The sequence below is a fragment of the Martes martes genome, assembly GCF_963455335.1.
Source record: "Martes martes genome assembly, chromosome: 3".
NCBI lineage: Eukaryota > Metazoa > Chordata > Mammalia > Carnivora > Mustelidae > Martes > Martes martes.
The window spans coordinates 174610742-174635765 of NC_137890.1; the positions used below are offsets into that span (position 1 = coordinate 174610742).

Consider the following 25024-nt stretch of genomic DNA (forward strand, 5'->3'; position numbering starts at 1 on the left):
ACTTGGATTATAATAATAATAAATTCTTACAATGTACTGGAAATCAGTTTTAGATGATTTTATATTAATTAACTAATTTAATCCTTACAACGACCTTAGAAGGCAAGACCTATTATTAGAATTATATTTAGTAGAAGATCTAAATAAGACTCAAAAATGTTAGGTCACTTGTCCAACTGATAAGTCGTAGAGCGGTTAAAGTCTAGAATTCCAATCTTAAACATTACTCATAGAAGTCTCAAGTTTAACATGTTCAAAACTGAACTGTTAAACTTTTTTTTTTTTTTTCCCCTTCAAGACTGGTCCTCTCCAGTCTTCTCCATTTCTTTAAAAAAAGACTCCAGGCTGATCATCCTTGACTCACTTCTTTCTCTCACAACCAGCATTCAACCCAGTCAAGCCTAGTCCTCTCCATCTTTTAAAAATTCCCAATTTGAGGGAACTTTCCAGAACGTTCGGTGAGATGCGGAGGAGCAGTGGCTACCCTAGCTGCACCCAGCAACATGCTCCTTCCCGCTCCCCCACATCGGCCTGGGCCCTCTCACCGGTTGTAGAAAATGGTGAAAGAAACCACTTACTTTGATGTTTTGGGGGTCAAACCCAATGCCACCAAAGAAGAATTGAAAAAGGCCTATAGGAAACTGGCCTTGAAGTACCACCCTGATAAGAATCCAAATGAAGGAGAGAAGTTTAAACAGATTTCTCAGGCTTACGAAGTACTCTCTGATGCAAAGAAAAGGGAATTATATGACAAAGGAGGTGAACAGGCAATTAAAGAAGTTGGAGCCGGTGGTGGTTTGGGCTCCCCCATGGACATCTTTGATATGATTTTTGGAGGAGGAGGAAAGAATGCAGAGAGAAAGGAGAGGTAAAAATGTTGTGCATCAGCTCTCAGTAACCTTAGAAGTTTTATATAATGGTGCAACAAGAAAACTAGCTCTGCAAAAGAACGTGATTTGTGGTAAATGTGAAGGCCGAGGTGGTAAGAAAGGAGCAGTTGAGTGTGTTGTCCCAATTGCCCAGGTACTGGAATGCAAATAAGAATTCATCAGATAGGACCTGGAATGGTTCAGCAAATTCAATCTGTATGCATGGAGTGCCAGGGCCATGGGGAATGGATCAGTCCTAAAGATAGATGTAAAAGCTGCAATGGAAGGAAGATAGTACAAGAGAAGAAGATTCTAGAAGTTCATATTGACAAAGGCATGAAAGATGGCCAAAAGATAACATTCCATGGTGAGGGAGACCAAGAACCAGGACTGGAACCAGGAGATATTATCATTGTTTTAGATCAGAAGGACCATGCTGTTTTTACTCAGCGAGAAGACCTTTTCATGTGTATGGACATACAGCCAGTGGAAGTACCATGCAGTTTTCAAAAATCAATATCTACTCTTGACAACCAAACCATTGTCATCACCTCTCATCCAGGTCAAATTGTCAAGCATGGAGATATCAAGTGTGTGCTAAATGAAGGCATGCCAATTTATCGTAGACCATACAAGAAGGGTCACCTCATCATTGAATTTAAGGTAAACTTTCTTGAGAATGGCTTTCTCTCTCCTGATAAACTCTCTTTGCTGGAAAAACTCCTACCTGAGAGGAAGGAAGTAGAAGAGACTGATGAAATGGACCGGATAGAACTGGTGGACTTTGATCCAAATTAGGAAAGATGGCGCCATTACAATGGAAGTATATAAGGATGATGAACATCATCCCAGGGGTGGTGTTCAGTGTCAGACCTCTTAATGGGGTCAGTGAATAACACTGCTGGCATTTTATGTGCAGTAGTGAATGAGTGAAGGAATATAATCATAGCTCACTACTTGCTATTATTTTTGTTTTAATATTCCAACTATAGTAGTGTTTTTTGTTTTTTTAAGATTTTATTTATTTATTTGACAGAGAGAGATCACAAGTAGGCAGAGAGGCAGGCAGAGAGAGAGAGGGGGAAGCAGGCTCCCTGCTGAGCAGAGAGCCCAATGTGGGGCTCAATCCCAGGACCCTGGGATCATGACCTGAGCCGAAGGCAGAGTCTTTAACCCACTGAGCCACCCAGGCGCCCAGGACTATAACTTCTATGAGCAACACAGTTCCTCAGTCATAGGCAATTACTTTTTTTCTGAATAAATAATAGAGACATTGATTTTGTAATTCTTGGTCAACTTAAGGAAAAATGTTACAACAGGATCCAATAAAATGCCAGGGAATTCAAGTGGCACCCATGGAAATGTAAAGAACGCCAATGCACACACCTGTGGACTGTTGGATAAAACTCTACTTACAGCTAACAATCAATACTACTGGAAGAAAAGGTACAGGTATAAGAGAATATGACAGGAGAAACATCCTCAAAGCACCAGTAAGCAAAGGGTAGTAATGTCTGTATTACAGTATTTTTTTTTAAAATTCAATGACTTCATTCCATCCCCCAATATATACACATAAACATTTGAGACTGCAGTTTTCATGTCTTAGGAACATTTTTGTTTTTGTGATTTTTTTATTTTTTTGTAGAGAAAGAAGATAAGGAATAACTGCCTAACAGAATCTTTTGATTATAACAAGTGCTATGGTAATTCATATGATAAATTATCGTCTTCCACATTTAGCCTATGCATTTATTAAGCAGGATCATTCTTGCAGGAGTAGAAAATAAGTCCAGGATTTGAATCCCCTGGAATTTTTTCAAAGCTCTTGAGTTCAGCACTCCTTTGTCATGTCAGTCATTCATACCTATCTATATTTATATCTATATCTATATCATCTATATCTGTATCTATATCTATATGTCTGCATCTATTTCTATTAAGTTGGGTGATGGAAATAGCATATGGCACATGGTAAAATATGAGACTAGATAATAGTAAAGAATGGTTGGAAATAAGGAGCAAAAAGAGAGAACTTCTTATTTGCAAATGGGTACTTAGGCATCTAAAACATTGGTCTCCTGGGCACACTTAGACACTCTCAGAACTCCTCAGGGGATACAACACACAGTTAAAGAAATACTGATATGATTAACATGTGGTCTTTAAGGCCAATAGCAACAACAGAGGCAGCAGCCACAGTAAGCATTTATTGACTGCTGCTATGCACTACACATTGTGTTAGGCTCCAAGGAGATACAAATAAATATGAAAAATGGTCAATGATATCCCAATATAGCCATAGATAGCACAATTTGTTAGGATACTCGTAGCAATGGAGATCCATCATTTGTAGTGTTGCGGTAAGTATATATAGATTAGGCGATGCTATAGAAAAATACATAAAGCTTTTTCTTCTCTAAAGAGAGTTGGGCTCAGCCAAAGAAAAAGAACTTGCATTCCTCATTTGGAAAACATATCTAATTAGCGAGAACCCCAATAAATTTTGGTTCCTACCAAATATGTCAGGTACTGTAATATAGTCTATTCAATGAGTGTGGCAGCTGACGGAGTTACCTATGTGACCTTGACCTTAGCTGAGACCAGAGGACCTGCATAGCATAACGTACGGAGAAGAAGTTTGCTGTGCAATAAAAGCTAGCTGACACACAAAGTAGTCTTCCATAGTCAGATGATTAAGAATGCCACTGTGATATCAGAGAGAGAAAAGATGACGAAGATACAAGAACAAAATGTTGACATATACCCGTATCTAAGAAAGTAAAAAGAAGAAGGAAGGGTGGCAAATAAGATAAGGAGTCAGCGGCATCTTTCAAACACAGTTTGATTTTATTTAGCATGTTCTTTGCAAAGGTGCAAACACATTTTTTCTACTTCTGGTAACCCGACCACAACAGTTCTGAGTTCTGAGGAATTGCCATTTCCCTACCAGAATTTCATTTGCCTCAAGTTCCTAGGGTGGCCAGCACAGATAGCCAGTTGAGGACCACCACATTCCCCTGGACACCAATTGACTAAGGAAAGACCGATGGCAAACAGACTCAATTACCAGGAAAAGGATTACTTTCTGAACCCTTGGTTAATTACCATTTTATGATATTACTGCCATTTTATGACAGCCAAGGATTTTTTTTTTTGTCAAGGAAATTTCTTATGAATTCCTTTTTTATAAACCAATATTCTCTTTATCCCACACAAAAGAATTAAAAAACCTGAACCTATGTCATCATTTTAGGTAACTATTATTTTCAAAGAATGTACTTTGGAAACTTGAAAAAAGACCATATGAACTGGGGGAGGGTGTGCACTAAAAAAGTACAACCCTGTGTGATATATTGATATAATTATCAATAACATCCAGGTGACCCAAAGTCAGTAAATGTGAATCACTCTAAATCTGGGAGATGCTTCTTAAAAAAAAAAAAAAGAAAAGAAAGAAAGAAAAGAAAAGAAAAAGATTTATTTATTTATTTGAGAAGGAGAGAGTGAGCTGGGTTGAGTGGGGAGGGGAGTATGGGGAGGAGTAGAGGAGGAGGACACAAACAGACTCCGTGCTGAGAACGGAGCCCAACATGAGCCTCCATCCTGGGATGCTGACATCATGACCTGAGCCAAAAATCAGGAGTCAGGAGCTGAATACTTAACTGACTGAGCCACCCAGGCCCTCCTCCCCAGATGCTTCTTAAGCCTCCTAAGAGTACAAGATCATGTTTTGTTTTATTTTATTTTTGTGTCCCATATTTTAGTAATGATGGGTCATCTTCTGGTTTTAAGGTTACAATTGTTGATTAAACAATTTCTTTGGGGGATCAATATTTCATAGACTTTTGACTTGAAAGTGGGCATTCTGGGGGCACCTGGGTGGCTCAGTGGGTTAAAGCCTCTGCTCATGATTCCAGGGTCCTGGGATCGAGCCCCGCATCAGGCTCTCTGCTCAGCGGGGAGCCTGCTTCCTCCTCTCTCTCTGTGTGCCTCTCTGCCTACTTGTGATCTCTGTCTGTCAAATAAATAAATAAAATCTTTAAAAAAAAAAGAAAGAAAGTGGGCATTCTGTCATCCCAGTAGAGTACTCACCAGGTGCTCTCTCTGGGTGCATGTGTTCTAGTGAGGCTGGTTTGCTTGCAGTGAACAAACAGAGACCTATACGCCTGACAAACCTGGCAATAGAAGGCCTTAGCCTACCGCTGCCAGGCTCAAGTTAATACCTGCAGGAAATAAACTTTTGTATTTCCAAAACGCAGAGTTAACTATTCCTTTTCCAAATTCAGAGGTAATCTTCACTTTGTCCCATCTACTGGCATTGCTACACATGCTATTGAAAGAAACCAAGTCACACACTCGTTACCCATAGTAGGAATATCCTTTTGACCATGAAGAGCCAGCCCAAAGTAATTTATAGTCAGGAGGCTGCCCTTTAAAAAGCCTGACAATGTTCAAGACTTTTCCCCAACATAGTACACATTATTCGCAAGGATTTGTACCCCAAGGAATTCAAGTTTCCACTCCACAGCCCCCATGTTAAAAGGTAATTTAAAAATAAAGCGTATTAGAGGAATGTAGGTCCTTAAACTCATCTAACAGAACAGTTTTCACAAACTGAATCCTTTACATTGTAGCTACAAGCTGGATGAAGTTTGTGTTTATGGCAACGGAGAATATTCAAAACGGGATCAAGAATAAGTGAGGCAAAATAATGCTCTTTCTGCTTTCCAGCTGGCAAGAATTGAAGGGAATGAAGCCATAATATTCTAATGATAGAGAAAGAAAAGAAAGAAGCCAAATCATTCAGGAAGAATTGCCATATGGCTAGAGCTGAAAACAAATGTGGGCGTGACTTACACATTAGGCAGTTAGGCAGGAGCCCTGCCATCAATAATTGTGGTCACCGGGACTGAGGTCTGTAGATTTCATTCCAAATCCTTCCTCTTTTGAGTTTCTCCTTTCAAGAAGTATTTATTATTTTCTTGGAACAGAGTTAATGAGAATCAAAGGAAGTTATTTATATATAAACAATTAAAGTTGGCATCACATACTTTTAGATTGTAATTTGCAGCCAAGTGTACTACATTTTTAACAGCTGTATTTTACCATTTTTAATCAATCTGTGCTCTTAAAATAGCAAAGTATTCTAGAACTACAAAAACTGATTCACTTTGACAAAGTATCAAACTGAAGCAAATTCAAAGATTAGCAATAACTCTGTAATTAATTAAATTAAGTCAACATTTAAAATAAATTTAACTTTGAAAATATTTTTTTTTTAATCAGGCACCTGGGATTTGAAATCCAAACATTGGGAATTCATTTAAAAAAAGATACTCCCATTATAGCTTATCTGATGAAGTATCTTATTTTATGTATAACTGTATATGTATATATCTAAAGCTGTTTTTCCCCCAAAGGAAAAGAATATCCATACAAGGAAATAAGCTTCAAATTCAATAAAATTCATAAGCTTATTGTTTTTCTTTTTAAAGTATTTTTTCAACTTTTTAAAATCCTTTTTTTAAAGTAATCTCTACACCTAATATGGGGTTTGAACTCAGAACCTTGAGATCAAGAATCATATGCCTTACTGACCGAGCCAGCCAGGCATCCTTCTTTTTAAAATAATTGTCAACTTTTCTTTGTATAATATTATTTTTATTTATTAGCAAATGGTGCTGTAAGATATATATATTTATATAATATGTAATATATAATACATTATATATACACATATATATATACACACACATATATACATGGTGAGACATGATTTTTGTTGCTTATAAAAGTGATTAAGATTTTTTAAAAAATAATGAAGGAAATGATAGTTTTGGTTTCCTGGGAAAACTCCCAAACAAAATAAACATTTTCTTCTGTGGTTTATTTGTGAAGGCTGGGTAAGGTTGGATAGACAATCTCTTGAGGTTCCTGCCATCTCTACCAATCAGAATACTTTTGACACATTTTCCCTAAAACAAATGCTGCCCAGGAAGGAAGAATACACATTTTGTAATGTAATGAACAAAAATTAATTGACTGTATAATAATAATGATAAGACAATGGTTGTAGTAGTGGCTAATGCTTACTGAATACTTATTATGTGCCAGCTAGTTTTCTAAATGTATTTCATGGAAAAAAAAAAAAAAACCCACCTCATTTAGACCTCACTCAGATGCCAGGACCTGGGTACAATTATTGTGATGATCTTACATATGAGGAAATCGAAACAGAGAAATCAAGTAACTCTGCCCAGGTGATATGGCTAGTAAATTTCAAAATCTGAAATCGAAGGCCCATGCGCTTAAGCAACTGATGACATGCCTTCTCCATCATACTGTAATAAGTTTGCTAATTAAATAAGACTAAGATAGATACTCTTCCCAGTATTAACATAGCTTGATTTTATAGTAAAATAAGCATGTTTAGCAATTATCATTCATTCAGTTTTAAAATAACTTTCAGTTCAATTCAATAAAATTATAACTCAGCTTTAGAAAATAAAAAGACAAAAGGGGAACATTTGTAGCTCTGAGTACCAATTTCTAATTCCCTTAAAAAGAGCAAGAGGGAGAGAGAGCGAGAGAGAGCAAATGGACAAGAATGTTGCATTCCCACGAAATACACAGGCTTGGGTTTTTTTGTTTTTTTTTTTAAAACCTTTCTGTATTTTGGGGAAACAATGTAAACCAAGAAAAACAAAGCCAAGACTGGTGGGCAAAGGATGTTTTCCTTAGGCAGCCTGCACACAGACGCAAATTTTCACCCCCAAAATGTGACTCTTTGGAAAACTCTCCAAAAAGCCATTGAACTTCTGCCAATGAATATCCCTTAACACTCTGGAATAAACAAGAGCATCTGGCACTACTCCGTGTGAGCTGTCACCTTTACTCTGCCTGTTCATAGAGTTTCTGGAAAAGAAGGTGATGCTTCCATCTGGTCACAGCAGCAAAGGAAGCAAAAAACACTGAAGTGCTTCCACTGCGAATCTGAGACTAAATCCTGCAAGACTTTGTAATCCGAGGGGGGAAAAGAGAGCACTGGCTTCTTCTCATAACAAATAGTCCCAGTCTAACTCCTAGACAGGGAGTGCTGGAGTGTTTGCCGAGGGTTACTAACAATTTTCTCACTTTTATAAAGCTTCAGATTATACAAATTCACAAACTTTCAGCCACCTGTGATTTTCTCCTTAGTAGTAACATAAAGACTTTTGAAATATTCTGAAGACTGCTAGGTAAACAGTTTTATTGGCTTTATTTGGGCCACTGGAGCTTTAGCATTTTTTAAAAAAATGCATTAAAATAAGTTATAAATAAATAATAGATAAATAGAAGATAGATGCATAGATAGATAGATAAAATAGAGAAGAAGGAAAAGGGAGGTTGGTAGAGAATAATGTAATTTTAACCTTAATATTGAACTCCACTTGGACGGGAGAAGTGATGTTTAAGAGGGATATTTAAGTTTTGAGATCACTAGTTGTTATTTCTGGGAATGGCCTATTGAAAGCATTTACTTCATCTGAGGGAATATAACTCCCATCTGGAGTTATGTGTTTGCTGACACAAAAACCTAACCATGTTTCCTAGAGTAATAGCCATATGTTAGGGGCTGCTTTTTTCTCTTCCATTTCTATCCACTTCCTTTACACCAAGCATTCTTAACTTTTGGCCTTTGGACTTCCTGCAATTCTATGCAAAATGTGCATGAGTGAGTGTGCACACTGTGTGTGTGTGTGTGTGTGTGTGTGTGTTCATTTTTCTGCAGGAAGGGTCCAAAGCTTTCTAAGACACTGAAGGTTCTAAAAAATACTACTTTAGATTCTTTCCAATCACGTGGCTTCTTGACCTGAAATAGAAAATTTCTTTCCTTGCACCTAGAAAAAGCCTGTGTAGGCTCTGATAAAGGCTTAATGAAGAGAAAGATGTCAATAGTAAAGAGGACCGTAATGTTCCAGTTACAGCCTTAAGGAACTCAAGTGTATTTGCTTTAGCTAATGTCAAAGAGCTATTTGTGTGTGTGTGTGTGTGTGTGTGTGTGTAAGGTACTAGATTTCAGCTGAATTCTTATGATAATCAGTTCAATTTTATACAGGTAATAAGCCTAAGGGGAAATAACCTAAGATGCCCTAGTAAGACCTTTATATCATATTCTCAACATGTCAATAATATTATCTTCAGAAAAGCAGGGAAGCAGCATTGGAAAAATAGAGGGAGGGAGCTAGCTACTCTCCTTCTGCTTGATTTCCAGGAGCCATTCTGGTTAGTGCTTTAAATCTCTCGATGTCAACTAATTAAGAAAATAATACACTCACAAGGAGTCAGGGCACCAGTTTTATTTTGGTACAAGCACTGTCACTAACTGGACATATAATATAGAACATTATCACTTGAGCTTCCTCTAGTTCTCATCTCACATGGAAAAAGGTGAGCAATTTTTTAAAAGTTTTTCTAGTTATCTCATTTTATGATTAAGATATCATGATGTCATGATATCTTAATCATTATATTTTATAATTTTTTAAAACCCCTATATTCATTAGTGCATTTGATTCTTATAACCACTTTTGTAAAGTGAGCAAGAGAGTTATAAATCCTTTTATTTTAAAGGTGTAAGTGTGATGTTTAAAGGGATTTTGCCGTGAGCACCAGATCAAGGAGTGAAAAGCTGAGCAAAAACCTGAGGCTTGACCTTTCTTGCATGAGGACCCACACCTTTACATCCTTCTGACTCTTCTTTGACTTTCTAATCCTTTGATTTAAACTTTATTATAATAAATAAGAGTTATACACATACTGCTTCCTTGCATTTATATACAGGTCTACAAGATTATTTGCTCAATATTCTTCTTAAATATTAAATATTTCTTTGAAGTTATTCTTCTTTTTCATGAAGTATATTCTTTAGAATTCATTAAGTGAAGTTCTAGTGTCTGTAAGTTCTCTTTGTTTATCTGAAATCTGTTTATTTTATTTTTGCTCTTCTTTGAAACCCCAGTTGAATAACTTAATAAATTTTTTAAGTATTTTTTTTTTCAGACCAGATCAAAACATAGAATCTTTCTCCTATCCCAGAAAACTTGCTCATGTGTTCTTTGAGTCCTCCAAGGGTGAATCCTATTCTGTCTTCTAACACTGTAATTTTGATTATTTTTGAAATTTGTATATGTAGTAGGTACACATTTGTTCCTGATTTCTTTCACTAGACATTATGTCTTGCAATTATCTATACATTTCAGTGTAATAGTAATTTATCTCCATTCATTACCATGTAGTAATTTTTTGTGTAAATATACCACAATTTTTACCTTCTGTCATTGAGCTATTTTAGGTAGTTTCCAGTTTAGGGTAATTACAAATAAATCTACTATAAACGTTCATGTACATTTTTTCTTGGTTAACAAATACACTTATTTATCTTGGATATATGTGCAGGAGTGCAATTGCTGTGTTACAGCTTACATGTAAGGAGTATTTTCGTTGAAAGCATTTTCTAAATTGTTTCTATGAATAATTTCTACAATTCCACAGGAAATATTTAAGACTTCCAATAACAGTCTCACCAAAACTTTATATATTCAGCCTTATTTATTTGAACATTTCTAGTGGATGAGAAATGGAATTTCGTTGTGGGTTTAATTGATCTTTCTCTGATTTTTATTTCCATACACTTATTGTCCTTTAGGTTATCTTCTTGAAGTGCCCATCCAATCTTTGTACATTTAAAAATTGGATTGTTGACACTTTAATTGATTTTAAATAACTCTTTATATATTATGGTGTAAGTACTTTACCATATGTAAATACTGCAAATAGTTTCACCTCCTGTATGACTTTTATTTTATTTTGTTTTATTTATTTATTTGACAAAGATCACAAGTAGGCAGAGAGGCAGGCAGAGAGAGAGAGGAGGAAGCAGGCTCCCCGCTGAGCAGAGAGCCCGATGCGGGGCTTGATCCCAGGACCCTGAGATCATGGCCCGAGCCGAAGGCAGAGGCTTTAACCCACTGAGCCACTCAGGTGCCCCTGACTTCTTAACCTTGGTAAAAATATCTTTGGATCATCCTGATATTTCTCTTTCAAGTCCCTTTCCCTCTTCAATAATTTCTAATAGTTGGTTTAAATTATCAATTGAGAATTCTTGTTATTTTTTTTTTTTAAATTCTAGAGAAGATCTGCGCTTGTTTTCACCATCCAAAAACCTTCCTTATTGAAGACCACATCAGCTCACTCTGATTTTCCTCACTTAACTGAGGAGTGTTAAGGTCAGTACCACAACCTGCTGCTGTTACTGGTATGTGTCTCCATGAAACTATGCATTTGAAGTGTGCTTACAACTCTCTGCTGCCTGCTCACTTTTTGTTGTTGCTGGCAGAGTAAAAGTTTCCAAAAATCTCCCTTTCTTTACTTTCTTTGCATCTAGCAGTGCTTTAAAGGGTCTAATTTATCTTAAATTAGGTTAATTTGTAGCAGGAGCTTCCTTGGAATATATGTCATTCCATGATACTGGAATGTGAAATTTAGGACTCCCTATAAGTATCTTGCAAATTCTGGATGGTGCTCATTTTATCTCATAAACCTAGAACCTCATGGTTGAAACCAAACTTGGGCAGCTGACAATATTTCCATTTGGCTAAACTTAGTTCCCAGGGAATGCAAAAGCATATATCTAAAACAAAAGGGATGTATTTGTTCTACAAGCTTCACCTTGAAGGAATATCTTGAAGACAGAGGTCAAAACTTGTACTAAAAGAAAAAGATTACATCTTCATAATAATGAAATTGATCAAATAAGAACATTCATACCCAATAGATATGAGTGAATGGAGACAAATGGGCTTATCAAAACTCTGTTCACTGGATATTTTTTTTCAAAATTATGTAGTTATCTTGTCTATGTGCGTGACATTTTTGAGAAAGTCACAAAAAAGAACCTTTAAGAAACATAGTTTCTTATCTATAGTATATAGCCTTTCACATAGTTTGCTCATATGGGGATCATCGGTTTTCATGTACAATTTAGATTCAGAAATGGTATTAACTTACATAGAGAATGAAGTATATAACCCTACAGAATTTCAAGGATTAAAATCAAATTATTGTTATTCAAAAAAATGAAGCAACAATTTGCTAAGTAGTTATGTAATAACTGGAAGTGGTTAAGTATGTTGCAAAAAATACTCTCACTTCAGGGAGAGGCTTGACACTAGGGTAAATGGCAGAGGTTATGGCTACTGTTGTTACGGTAGGCTCTCTCTTTTGTTTTTTAAGGCATATTTGGTATTTACAATATGACTAATGTTGAATTGCACTATCTTTTCATTTCTATATTAAAAACCGAAAAGACAATTTAATGTATAAATCAAAGTTCCATTTATTTTTAAGAAAATATCTTAGCTGAAAATTGCAGAAACGGTTTCCCTCTAAAACATAGAGAAAATCAATACGTTGACTTGGAGACCTTGACTGCATACCAGAGTCATTCTAGGAAAAGAATGTGTTTGAATTAAATCTTATTCAAACTTCCATTTTAAAAATGTTAACATTTTATTTTGGAATAATTTCTGATTTATAGAAAGTTTATGACTGTTACTGAGAAAGACCATGTACTCTTTATATAGAGTCCCAAGTTTTGAACATTTGCTACATGCTTTTCATCTTTTCTATGTGTGTATATACATATGTAAACCTATGTATGTGTATTTTTTCTAACCACTTCTAACCATTAGACAGTTTTTCTATACGTCAGAACCCTTAACACTTCAGTGTATATTTCCTAAGAAAAGGGTATTCTCTTACATAAGCACAGTACAGTTATCAAATTTGGAAAATTTTTACAGTGGTATAACACCTTAAACTACCATCATGTTCCATTGTCTATTGCCTCACGCACACCTATAGTGCACAAGAGAGTCCAGATCTCTGTTGCATTTCTCCTTAGTCTCCTTTAGTATGGAACAGATTCTCGGTCTTTCTTTGTCTTTTCACTATTGCATTTTTGAGCAACACATGTTATTTTGTAGACTCTCTCTCAGTTCAGGACTGTGGGATATTTCCTCATGTTTAGGTCCAGATTATGCATCCTGAACTGTAGTACCATGTAAATGATAGTGTGTTCTTTCCAAGACATCTTTTCTGAGAAGCAATCAGTATGTGCGCCTCACTGGTGATGTTACTGTTTTGTCTTCTTATTTTATTAAGGTAGAATTTGCATATAATAACATGAACGCCTGTGTTAGAGTATTGTTTGATTAGTTATGACATTTATATGTGTGTGTATGTGTGTGTGTGTGTGTGTATGCATACACACACACACATGCATATATAATGTGTAATTACATCAGAATTGAAGTATAGGACATTTCCATCACCTCAAAAAGTTCCTTTTTATTTTTTTTAAAGATTTTATTAATTTATTTTAGAGAGAGAGTATGAGAGGGGGGAATGGCAGAGAGGACAAGCAGGTTCCCCACTGAGCAGGTGGCCAACTGGGGGCTCAATTCCAGGACCCTGGGATTGTGACCTGAGCTGAAGGGGATGCTTAACTGGCTGAGCCACCCAGGTGCTCCTCCATCACCTCGAAAAGTTTCTTTGTGCTTTTTCCTTATCAATTTCTCTGCGCTCTTGTGGTTCTACTGGAAACTACTGATTGGCTTTTTGTCTCTATAAATTAGTATTGGATTTTTTTTAATTTTATTTATTTATTTTTTTAAAGATTTTATTTATTTATTTGACAGAGAGAGAGAGAGAGAGAGAGGTCACAAGTAGGCAGAGCAGCAGGCAAAGAGAGAGGGGAAAGTAGGGTCCTTGCTGAGCAGACAGCCTGATGCAGGACTCGATCCCAAGACCCTGAGATCATGACCTGAGCCGAAGGCAGCAGCTTAACCCACTGAGCCACACAGGCACCCTGAGGATTTTTAAAAAATAGAATCATGCAGTATATCATGTTTTGTGTCTAGCTGTCTTCCTATAACCTGATGGTTTGAAACTTTGAGATTCATCCATATGTTTTATCATCAGTAATTCATTGATTTTTCATGCTGAGTAGTATTGTACTATAAGAAATAATTTGTCTATCTTTTCACCTATTGATGGATATTTGGCTTTTTTCTATCTCAGGATTTATAAATAAAGCTTGTGGCTTCTATAATCAGCTTGTTTAAGTCTTTGTATGGATGTTTATTTTGAATGTATACCTAGGAGTGGCATGGTTGGGTTGTATGGTTGTTGCATTTTAACTTTTTAAGGAAATATTAAACTGTTTTCCAAAGTGTCCATAAAATTTTATATTCTCATCAATGGATAACAGTTTAATTTGCTCCTTATCTTTGCCAATATTTTGCATTAATAGTATACAGATTTTTAAAATTTTGGTCATTTTAATTGATGTGTGTTTGCATTTTATTGTGGTTTTAATTTACATTCCCTTGATGACTAATGATGTTGAACATCTTTTCATGTGCTTATTGGCCATTCATATATCTAATTCTGTGAAGTGTTTGATCAAATACCGTTCTCATTTCTTAATTAGGCTGTGTGTTTTCTTATTACTGAGTTGTAGGAGTACTTGATATAATTTGGATACAAGTGCTTTGCCTAGGTATGTAATTTGCAAATATATTCTCTCAAATTTTTTTTGCTGTTTCATTTTCTTTGAAGGTCATTTTGAAGAGCAGAAGTTTTTAATTTTCAAGAAGTTGAATTAATTACACTTTTTCTTTTTTGGGTTTTATTTATATCTTAATTAAAAATCTTTGCCCAAAGTCACAAATGTTTTCTCCTATTTTTTCTTACAGATGATTTTCCTAGAAATATATCAAATAAATTCCTTTGTTTATTAGTGCCACATGATTTTAGTTGTAGAGATTTTATAGTATATTTTAACACCTGGTAAATCGTTCTCTAGTATAATTCTTTTTTTTTTTTGTAATTTTCTTGTCTATTTCTGAATATCTCTTTTTCCATATGAATTTTATTATAAACCTGTTCAGTTTCATTGATATCTTTATTGAGATTACATTAAATTTATAAAATGATTTTGAAAATGAGAACAGACCTCTCATTTGAAAATGAAAACAGACATCTTTAGAATGTTGGAATATTCTAATTAAGAACAAGGGAGGTTTTTCCATTTGTTCAAGTCAGCTTCTTGTGCCTTTTAGGAGTATTTTATAGCTTTTTATATGTAAATTTAAAATATTTCTTGTTAAGTTTTTTTTGTTCATTTTTTGCTATCTTGAATGGTGCTTGTCATCTTTATGTCTTTTAAATGGTTATTATTTGAGTATCTGTATGCTATTGATTTTTATATGTTAATTTTTTGTATATAAATTCTGCTATTTTGCTGAATATTTTACTGTTTGAGTTAGTTTTATCACTGGTTCTCTAGCATTTTAGGTATACCATCATGTCATCCGAAAACAGTTTCATTTCTTCAATTCTAATTCTTAAGTCTCTTGTTTCTTCCTGCTTTTAAATCATATTGGCTATTACCCGTATAAAAAATTATTATTACTTGAGGCGCCTGGTGGCTCAGTTGGTTAAGCATCCAACTTTTGATTTTGGCTCAAGTCATGATCCCAGAGTCCTGGGATCGAGCCCCATATCAGGTTCCACACTCAGCACAGAGTCTGCTTCAATTTCTTTCCCTCTGCCCTTCCCCCCCATTCTCTCCTCTTTCTTTCCTATAAACAAATAAATCTTTTAAAAAAGTAATTATTAGTGGATATAGTAAACATTCTTGACTTTCTCCTGACCAGTGTGAAAATATTTTTAGTGTTTCTTATTACATAGAATGGGCCATATACTTTATCATGCTAAGGAAAAAGCTATACATTCTTCTTTTCTCAAAAGTGTCTAATAAAAATGAGCGTTGAATTTTGCTATAGGCTTTTTCTTTATCTAAGAAGATAATCATGTAATTTTTCTTTTTAGACCTATTAATATGGTGAATTTACCTTAATGGATTTTCTAATATTGAGTCATTCTTTCATTAACAGTATCAAATATTACTGCATCATGGCTTATTTCTTTTCTATGGTTTTGTAGTCTGTTTGCTAACATTTTATTTATAATGTTTGTACCAATATTCATAAGTGATATTAATTTGTAACTTTTTGTTCTGTTTTTATCAAGATTAGCTATATATATTATATTTTGAAGTTTTCCTTCTTTTTTATTTATTTTCTTATTATAAGTTTTTTTTAAAGACTATTTATTTACTTGAGAGAGAGCAAGAGAGAGAGTATGAGAGAGCACAGAGGCAGAGGGAGAAACACACTCACTGCTGAGCAGGGAGCCCGATGTGGGGCTCAATCCCAGGACTCTGAGATCATGACCTGAGCCAAAGGCAGACGCTTAACCAACTGAGCCACCCAGGTGTCCCTTCCTTCATTTTTAATACTCTGAAATGGTTTATATGCTTCTGGGATTATCTACCAAGTCTTAGTTCTGAGTTCAAAAATTTAGCACTTAGAATCTGACATTTTTCTGGGGCTGATTTTGTCTCAGTATTTTCTAAGTTTTCCTCTCACCTCTCCTCTTTTGTGTGGGTTATCTAGGCCTTATCTCTTCTGCTCTGAACTCAAAGTCTTGCAGTTCCAGCCACATCTTTCAGTGATAGCTCTGTTGGAATTTGGGGTTTATTCTCTACTTATAAGTAATTTGAAGGACTTGATGTTTTCTGGCTCCTAGTAATGGTGAAGGGTCAAATATGGTTTTATTTGCATTCCCTTTTGGTCCAAGATTCCTTATCTTGTCAGATGGGGAGAGATTTAAATTCAGCTAACCACCATTATCCTCCAGACATTTTAAAAAGCTTTAAAATAACTCCATACAGACATTTAAAGGAATCTGCTTAGAATTTATTAACTCACTAAAACTTGTTTAATATGTTGGTTCAATCTCCCTACTTATGATAAATATAATGAAAAATCTGAGGTGAATCTTTCAAGTTTACAAACATCATAGTATTATTTTGCTATTTTGTTTTTGTTTTAGGGGGAGGGGCGGGGAGAAAGAGAGAGAGAGAGAATTTTTTTTTTTTAAGATTTTATTTATTTATTTGACAGACAGAGATCACAAGTAGGCAGAGAGTCAGGCAGAAAGAGAGAGGAGGAAGCAGGATCTCCGCTGAGCAGAGAGCCCGATGTGGGGCTCGATCCCAGGACCCTGGGATCATGACCTGAGCCAAGGGCAGAGGCCTTAACCCACTGAGCCACTCAGGTGCCCCTCCCTTTCTTTTCTTTATTTTATTTTTTATTTTTAAAGATTTTATTTATTGGGGCACCTGGGTGGCTCAGGGGGTTAAGCCTCTGCCTTCGGCTCAGGTCATGATCCCAGGGTCCTGGGATCGAGCCCCGCATCGGGCTCTCCCCTCAGCAGGGAGCCTGCTTCCCTTCCTCTCTCTCTGCTTGCCTCTCTGACTACTTGTGATCTCTGTCTGTCAAATAAATAAATAAAATCTTTAAAAAAAAAAAAAAAGAAGAGAAAGGGAACAAGAGAGAAGACATATTCATCTTATTTCTGTATTCATTTTATTTCTCAATGTAATGTTAAGAGGGAGACCATTCAATGTGCTCATCTCCCTCCCTGAAGCCACCTTTCATGTTACCTGAGGTTCAGTCTGCCACGACTCTGTTTTCTTACTGAAGAAGACTGAGAACTTCTGTTTGATAAAAACAACTTCAAGTGTTCTTCTATTGGGAGGACAATGAAGTCCACTGAAGTTCATTGAAAATGTGCTGCTGTGCTGCATGGGATGTGGGTTACTGAAGTGGCAGGGATCCAATGACAGGAAGCCCACCTCTGAGGAGCTATCACTTGGTGTTCAAGGACACCTTCAGCAGAGACAAGGGTGATGTCTTTCTTTTCTAATTGAACAAGACAGATAATTGATCATCAGACTTGTTAGAGATGCTGTGACAATCAAAATGCATATCTATATCTGGGAGAAAAGTTTATGATCAATTGCAGCACTTGTGTGGATAGTATATTATATCCACCCTGATTTTTATATACATCACTATTAACCAAGCTGGTATTTTTAGATTTTCAGCCTCATGACAGGAAACATTCTAGTGAGCCTCCTTGAAGTCCTGATCAGATCATTTTATTCAATGATACTATCTGCAAACAAGTATCTTTGTTGCAGACCATGCAATTTGCATATGTACAGAAGCTCTCTCTTGGATCTGCTCGTTCTGTTATTCTTTCTCATATAACTGGTGAAAGCAAACCATGTACACAACATAACTTTACCACTTATTCCTCAGCTCTGCTTGCCTGACTTCCAAGATGCTTCATATTTCATCTCAGTGATATGACATATCACTGCAACTTTGTATAATGTTTACTTAAAGTATTTGTCTCCCTTTTTGTAGACATGTTTCCTATATCAGTTTTAGATGATACAACTTGAGTGTATTGTTATATCCCTTCCTGGGGAAAGTAGGATTCACATGTAATAAATAAACAGTGGTTAAACCCAGAAATTCTTCCCCTTTATAGACATTTCTTGGTTGCTCCTGTCAATTATCCATTCCCTGAAAAGACCACCAAAACAAGCTTCTTGATAAAGCAAGGTCAAGTTACTAACTTGTAAATAAGATTGTTGCTTGCCAAATGAAGAAAGATCGTTTCTTCGGTAGCGTCTTAATAGGGTCTGGAGGTGGAAGGGAACAAAAATAAAATATTTATGAGGTTTTGGGGGTTCATTTAAAGAAGACTGTGAAAGTCTGTTTGGGATTGGGTAAAATTTGATAATATTATAAAGTTGTGGACACAGTGAGCCCAGGGTTCTAAATCAAGTCTTGAGAAGTAAACAGTCATTTGATGAGCCTAGTTGAGCGAGCTATTGTTTTGAGTTCTCTTATGAGGGTTGACTGAGTCTTCTAATGCTCAGATAAATGGATTTTCAAAAAGATCTTGAAACAACCAATAAAGTTATTTGCAATTTCATCTTCCTCGGTAAGGAAATTTGGGAATAGTCAAGTCATGTTATTGTACATAACTGAGTGATAGCAGATGATGTCTCTTATCACTTTCAGAGATCAGAAGAAATCAGCTTTTTACAAACTTTAGAGAGAAAAGTTGAAAATAGGTACAAGCCCATCTGAAAGTTATTACATAAAAGTTTACTCCCTCTGGAATTTTTGGACAAGCCCAGAAAAGACTTAAATTTAACCTAGTACAAAGAAAAAAAAAATCACAATATCAAGAGCAAAGGGAAAGAAATCACTATGCTATGAAAACTCTTCAAAGGCCTGTATCATTTGTTCACTGAGCACTCAAGGCTATATAGTATTATTTGTTACTGACTCTGCAGACAAGGAAAATATAACAAAATGTTTTCTGAGGAGGCAGCTTGTTCCAGGGTAAGACTGAGTTTAATAACCAACATTGTTCTTGGCCCAAATGTCAAAAGCTTTGTGTTCCTCTTCACTGTAATTGAACTAGTCCTGAGACACATGAAGAAGGGTGAGAAAAGACTTTGGAAACAAACAAATACAGATTTTCGCTTCAATAAAATTTAACTTAAAAAAAAGAAAACTCTTTTGAAAAAAATCACAGCTCATTACAAGGAAACCTTGTAAATATGACCAACAATAACATAGAATTCATTTGAACACAGCTTCTCTATCCAAAAAGATTTAATTATTGGGACTATTGCAAGTATTTTATAGCAAGAAAGTCTTAATTATAGCCAGATGAAATAATTAATCCTAAGTATAATATTATGGTACATTTACATTATTCCATTTATACCACTGAGACCCCTCCGGGGGTGTATTAAGAAACAACAGTATCCACATTCCGCTAACCTAATGTTTTTCTTTTGTTAAATGTGGTGTTTTAACCAAGGAGAAATGTTGCAATGAAATACAGAGAGAATTTTAGGCTACCTAGGAAGAAGAAAAGAATGAGATACTAGATACTCTGACAACCTGAAAACAGGAACTTTCAGGGGGTGGGGATGTCAGGCACAGAGAACTGAACTGTCAAATAGGTTGTCATAGGCAGCCTGTAAGATGACCCCTAAAGATCTAAGCCTCCTAGTATTCACAACCTGTGTAACGACCTCCCTTGGTGGTGGGCTCATTTTAGAAACTTACTTCTATCAGACAGACTAAAGTAAAGCAAAGAGATGTCACTTTCAGGATTAGATTATGGAACAACTGTGGTTTCCATCTTGAGGGATCTGTCCTCTCTTTCTCTTGAATCCTTTGGTCCTAGAGAAGCCAGCTGCCATGCTGGCGAAGAGCCCTAAGGAGAGACCAATATGGCACAAACTGATGCCTCTGGACAGTAGTCAGTGAGAACCTGCCAACTGCCATGTGAGGGAGCTTTGGAGCAGATCCTTCCCCAGTTCAGCCTCCAGGTGGACCACAACTCTAGCCAATGTCTTAACTGCAGCCTTGTGAGAGACCCTGAAACAGAGGCACCCAACTAAGCCATATCCAGATTCTTGGCTGACAAAAACTATGAGGGGGAAAGAAGTTAATTTTTAAGCTAATTAGAAATTGTTACACTACAGTATGTAACTAATGCATAAGTATTTGATTAAGTTTTGCTATGTAGTATTTGATGTGAATTCTCTTTCCCATTTCTCATAACTCCCAAATTTTAAGTAAAAGATCCATCCCTCATTAATTAATTTTGGGGTATGCAATGAAAAACTGAGTAATTCCTCCACATGAGTGAGACTTTCAAGAGAAGCTAATTACATCTAGAATATATATCTCTAATTGGTTATTACAAAGCCCAAAGAGATCTTTTAGGGACACAAAAAAGGACAAGGTAAGTGGCAATGTCATTTTTGAATGAGTTGGCAAGTAAGATGTAGTCTTATCTTGCATAAATCTCCATCTGACCTTTTACATTCTAAAGTTTAATCAATGCTTTATAAAGGAGCAATTACACTTACTAAATAAAATAAGTCACTGAGGCAGCAGTGATTTTTCTCTTTACATCTTATAAGCAATGCTCCTATAATGTCACAAACCCAAGGGGAATTATGACCAGCATCCTACATTTTCTAAATACAGTAACTGAATTTTTATATTAGGTAAAGAAATTAAAAACATGTCTGTGGCAACAAATAGAGAATGTTTTGCTTTCATTCTGAAAATAACTCATAAACTTAAAAAAAATAAAATCTATGGTTTTTGTTAGAAAAAAAAATCCCACAGTATAAAATTATACGGGAGAAAAAGCCAGACACCCACTCCCCAAAGACAACCAGTGGAAAGTGAAGACTATATCCTTTTGGACACACTCTATGCCAAGAACTATGAATTGCACATAGAAGGCACTCAATAAATATTTGTCAAATGAGTTCAAAATATATTTTCTGGATTTTAATTGAGAGTTTTTATTTGAATGTGAATGTTATCTGAAGCCATAAACCCGTAAAAGAAGTAATTTCACATTCTTTTTTTTCTTTTAAATATTTCATTCATTTATTTGACAGAGAGTAAGAGGGAATCAGAGCTTGCAAAAACAAGGGAAGTGGCAGGAAGAGGGAGAAGGGAAACCAGGCTCCCCACTAAGCAGGGAGCCTGATGTGGGGCTCCCTCCCAGGACCATGGAATCATGACCTGAGCAAAAGGCAGAGGCTTAACTCACTGAGCCAACCAGGTGCCCCTAATTTCACATTCTTAAAGAAAGAGGTTCTGAATGACCTGAAGGACATGAAATAGGGGAATGCTCCACAATTTGTATCTAGAGGATCTGGGGTACAAAGGAGCCGAAAGAACCCTCTGCCTCTTCTAGGAAGAAGGGCTGTGCCATTGCCCTCCCGTTCACTGAAAGGAGGGAGCTATTTGTCCCCACTCATCACCTCATCTTCTATACCTCCTCAAACCCCAACCTCACGTCCAGCCCAGTGAAGCGTCACAAAAACCATGACTAGAGACTGGAGGGGAGACATGCTTGCTGAGCCTCCTGGCTAGATGCCTGCTAAGCTTCAGACCAAGGGACCAGAGCAGGGAAAGTTTACAGAGTTCTTGGTCAAATTTGAACTGTTTTCCCTGGAGTGTGGGAATCCCCCAAAAGAGGACTTCACATAATTCTCACCTGGAAAGCCTAAAGGAAAAAGGTTAATTGGAGCTGCTTTGATAGCAAAAAAAGGGAAAGTGATAGTTTCTGTGGGAGAGAGGCCCAGGGGCTCCGATCCTGGCAAAGTCAGCGTTCCCACAACGTGGAAGAGAGCAGGGTTGGAGACGTCTTAAAGCACTCTCCAGTTGTAATGTCTGTGTGACATTATGTTTACATTCCTTGTGTGCTGGTATATGCATGAGCTACTTTGGGTTGAAAAATGTCTGCTCTGCCTTGGCCCCCTGGTTGCTTGTAGTAAAGAGATAGGCATTACAAACAAATGCAAGAAGAATAAAAAGCAAAACATGACAATTTGGGCCCTGAAACAAAAAGAAGCTTAGCTTTGGTAAAGAAACAGATGGAAGAGAACCATGCAAAAGATATTTGTAGGTTGAAGCACCATGGGAAATCTGCAACTACATTTACAGTAACTTTTTTATACCAAATGTCTAATATACATATTCACAATAAGGGGATGGAAGGATGCTATTGTGTATTACCACTGACTGGCTTACTTAATTATGAATTATATTTAAGGTTATCCTGAATAAAATTTTTCATTTTGGGCCAAATATGTCCACGCTGTAAATGTCAAGAACTTCATGACCTTTAGAATGTAATACAATGAAAAAAATGAAGGTTCATACTACCTCACAATGGTTGACATTGATAATCTACAATCCATACTTGGAAATTCTCAGAGCACAAGGAGATGGTTGAGATTGGACTGTTCCATTCTTTTCCTACTTCTTTGTATTTCCCAGAAAAAAAGATCATACATTCTCAGGAATGTTTTTGTGTATCCTAAAGAATAATGTAAACAAATGAATCAGTCTAGATTTTCATTTTTCAACATGGTAGCCCAAAGCCACATAAGATTCCTTAAATTTAAATAATTTAAACTTAAACAAAATTTTAAATCCAGTTATTCAGTTATCCTAGCTGCATTTCAAGTGCTCAGTAGCCACATGTGGCTAGCAGGTACTGTATTGGACAATGTTGATATAGAATATTTTCATCATCACTGTTCTATTGGACAGTGCTGATCTAAGACTATAATCACAATATTCCCCATTTTTGAAGACAATAGGAGTGTAATGTTGAAAATACATACTTGGGGGATGCCTGGGTGGCTCAGTGGGTTAAGCCTCTGCCTCCGGCTCAGGTCATGATCTCAAGGTCCTGGGATCGAGCCCCGCATTGGGCTCTCTGCTCAGCGGGGAGCCTGCTTCCTCCCCTTCTCTCTGACTGCCTCTCTGCCTGCTTATGATCGCTGTCTCTCAAATAAATAAATAAAATCTTAAAAAAAAAAAAAAAAGAGAGAGAGAGAGAGAGAAAATACATACTTGGGAGCCAGAGCTTGAATTCTTGAGTTTGAATTCTAAATCTACAGTTTTACCAGCTTTGTGATCATGGGCAAATAGCAATTTTTCTACACCTTAGTTTTCCTAACTTTTAGATAGGGATGGTAACAATAACCTACCTCATAAGGTAGTTTGGAGATTATATGTGTATTATATACCAAGTATTTAAAGCACATAAGAAATGCTTCTTAAAAATTGTGGAGAAATTAACATGAAATAGTCATTTTAAAGTGTATAATTCAGTGTCATTTTCTACATTCATATTGTGCAAACCTAGCTCCATCTGATTCCATTTTTATTACCCCAAAATAGAACTCTATATCCATTAATTAATTATCCATTATCCTGTATCCCTATCTTCTATTTTCCCTTTATCCCATTCTCTAGAAACTGCACCAATCTGCTTTCTCTCTTTATGGATTTTTCTGTTCTAGATATTTCATATAAATGGAATCATGTAAAATGTGGCCTTTTGTGTCTGACTTATTTCACTTAGCATGTTTTTTAAGATTTATCTATGTTGTAGGATGCACCACTGATTTATTTTCATGCCTGAATAATATTCCATTGTATGTTTGTACCACTTTTTATTTATCTGTTCATCCATTAATGGACATTTGGGTCATTTCCACCTTTTGGTTATTGTGAATAATGCTTCTATGAATGTGCCTCTACAAGTATCTGATTTCAGTTCGTTCCAATATATTTAAAAGTGAAAATGCTGGAATATATGGTAATACTGTGTTTAAATTTTTGAAGAAAAGAGCTGTTTTCCAAAAAACATTTTAAAACTCTTAGTACTCTCTCCTACAAAAACCTTATTTTTAAATATTTTTAGGTTCCTTTGTTGATGCAAATCACAGGGAAATGATCTTCCCTTGATGGGGGTCTGCCCCATTATCATGCAGCCTTGTTAATTACACCCCTTTCCCAACCGTGGGAAAAACCTGGCCATGAGGCTATCTTTATCCATTCACATTAAAGCTTTTCTTTTGCTTTGGGAATCTTTCATTTGTTTAGGTGATCCACCGGTGAGATCCATCACAGAATGAATGACCAGAACCAAAGCTTGCAGCCTCTTTGATTTCTATAAACTGTTCTTATCTTGGCTAGGATAAAATTTGCTTTCACATCTATTACAAAGACATTTCATCTAGAGCACTGGCTTTATAAGATCAGGGGGACATGGGTTAAAATCCCAGTTCTGTATTTTACAAATAGTTTGACTTTAAACAATTTACTTAACCACACTAAGCATCAATTTTCTCACGTGTAAAAAATAGGAAAATCCTTTAGAAAATTTTTCTTTGCAAGCAATAGCCACCGATTATTTAATTTTAAGCAGAAAAGGATTTTGCTGGATGGACATTGAGTAGCTTAGGAAATCAAGAGAAAGTTTGGTAATTGAGGTTCAAAAAAAGTAGGAACGAGTATTTATTCAGCACCTAGTAAATATGAGGATCTTGTCTGGGTACTGGAGTCCAACTCACTTAGTTTGGGTCATGTACCCATCATTTAGTTCAGTAAGGACAGAGTCATTTAAGAATGCCTTCAAGCTAGAACTCACCCAGAGAAAACAGAAATCTTCAAAAAACAAATAGAGGGACCCCTGGGAGACTCAGTCAGTTAAGCGTCTGACTCTTGGTTTTGGCTCAGGTCGTGATCTCAGGGTCCTGGGATTGAGCCCAA

General features: G+C 36.1%; 1 pseudogene across 1 annotated transcript; it reads left to right on the forward strand.

Annotated features, from left to right (window-relative positions):
- Positions 1-557: 557 nt before the first annotated feature.
- LOC308339316 (dnaJ homolog subfamily A member 1-like) lies at positions 558-1667 on the forward strand (annotated as a pseudogene). The gene has a single exon. The product of its transcript is annotated as a dnaJ homolog subfamily A member 1-like (transcript).
- Positions 1668-25024: the final 23357 nt, after the last annotated feature.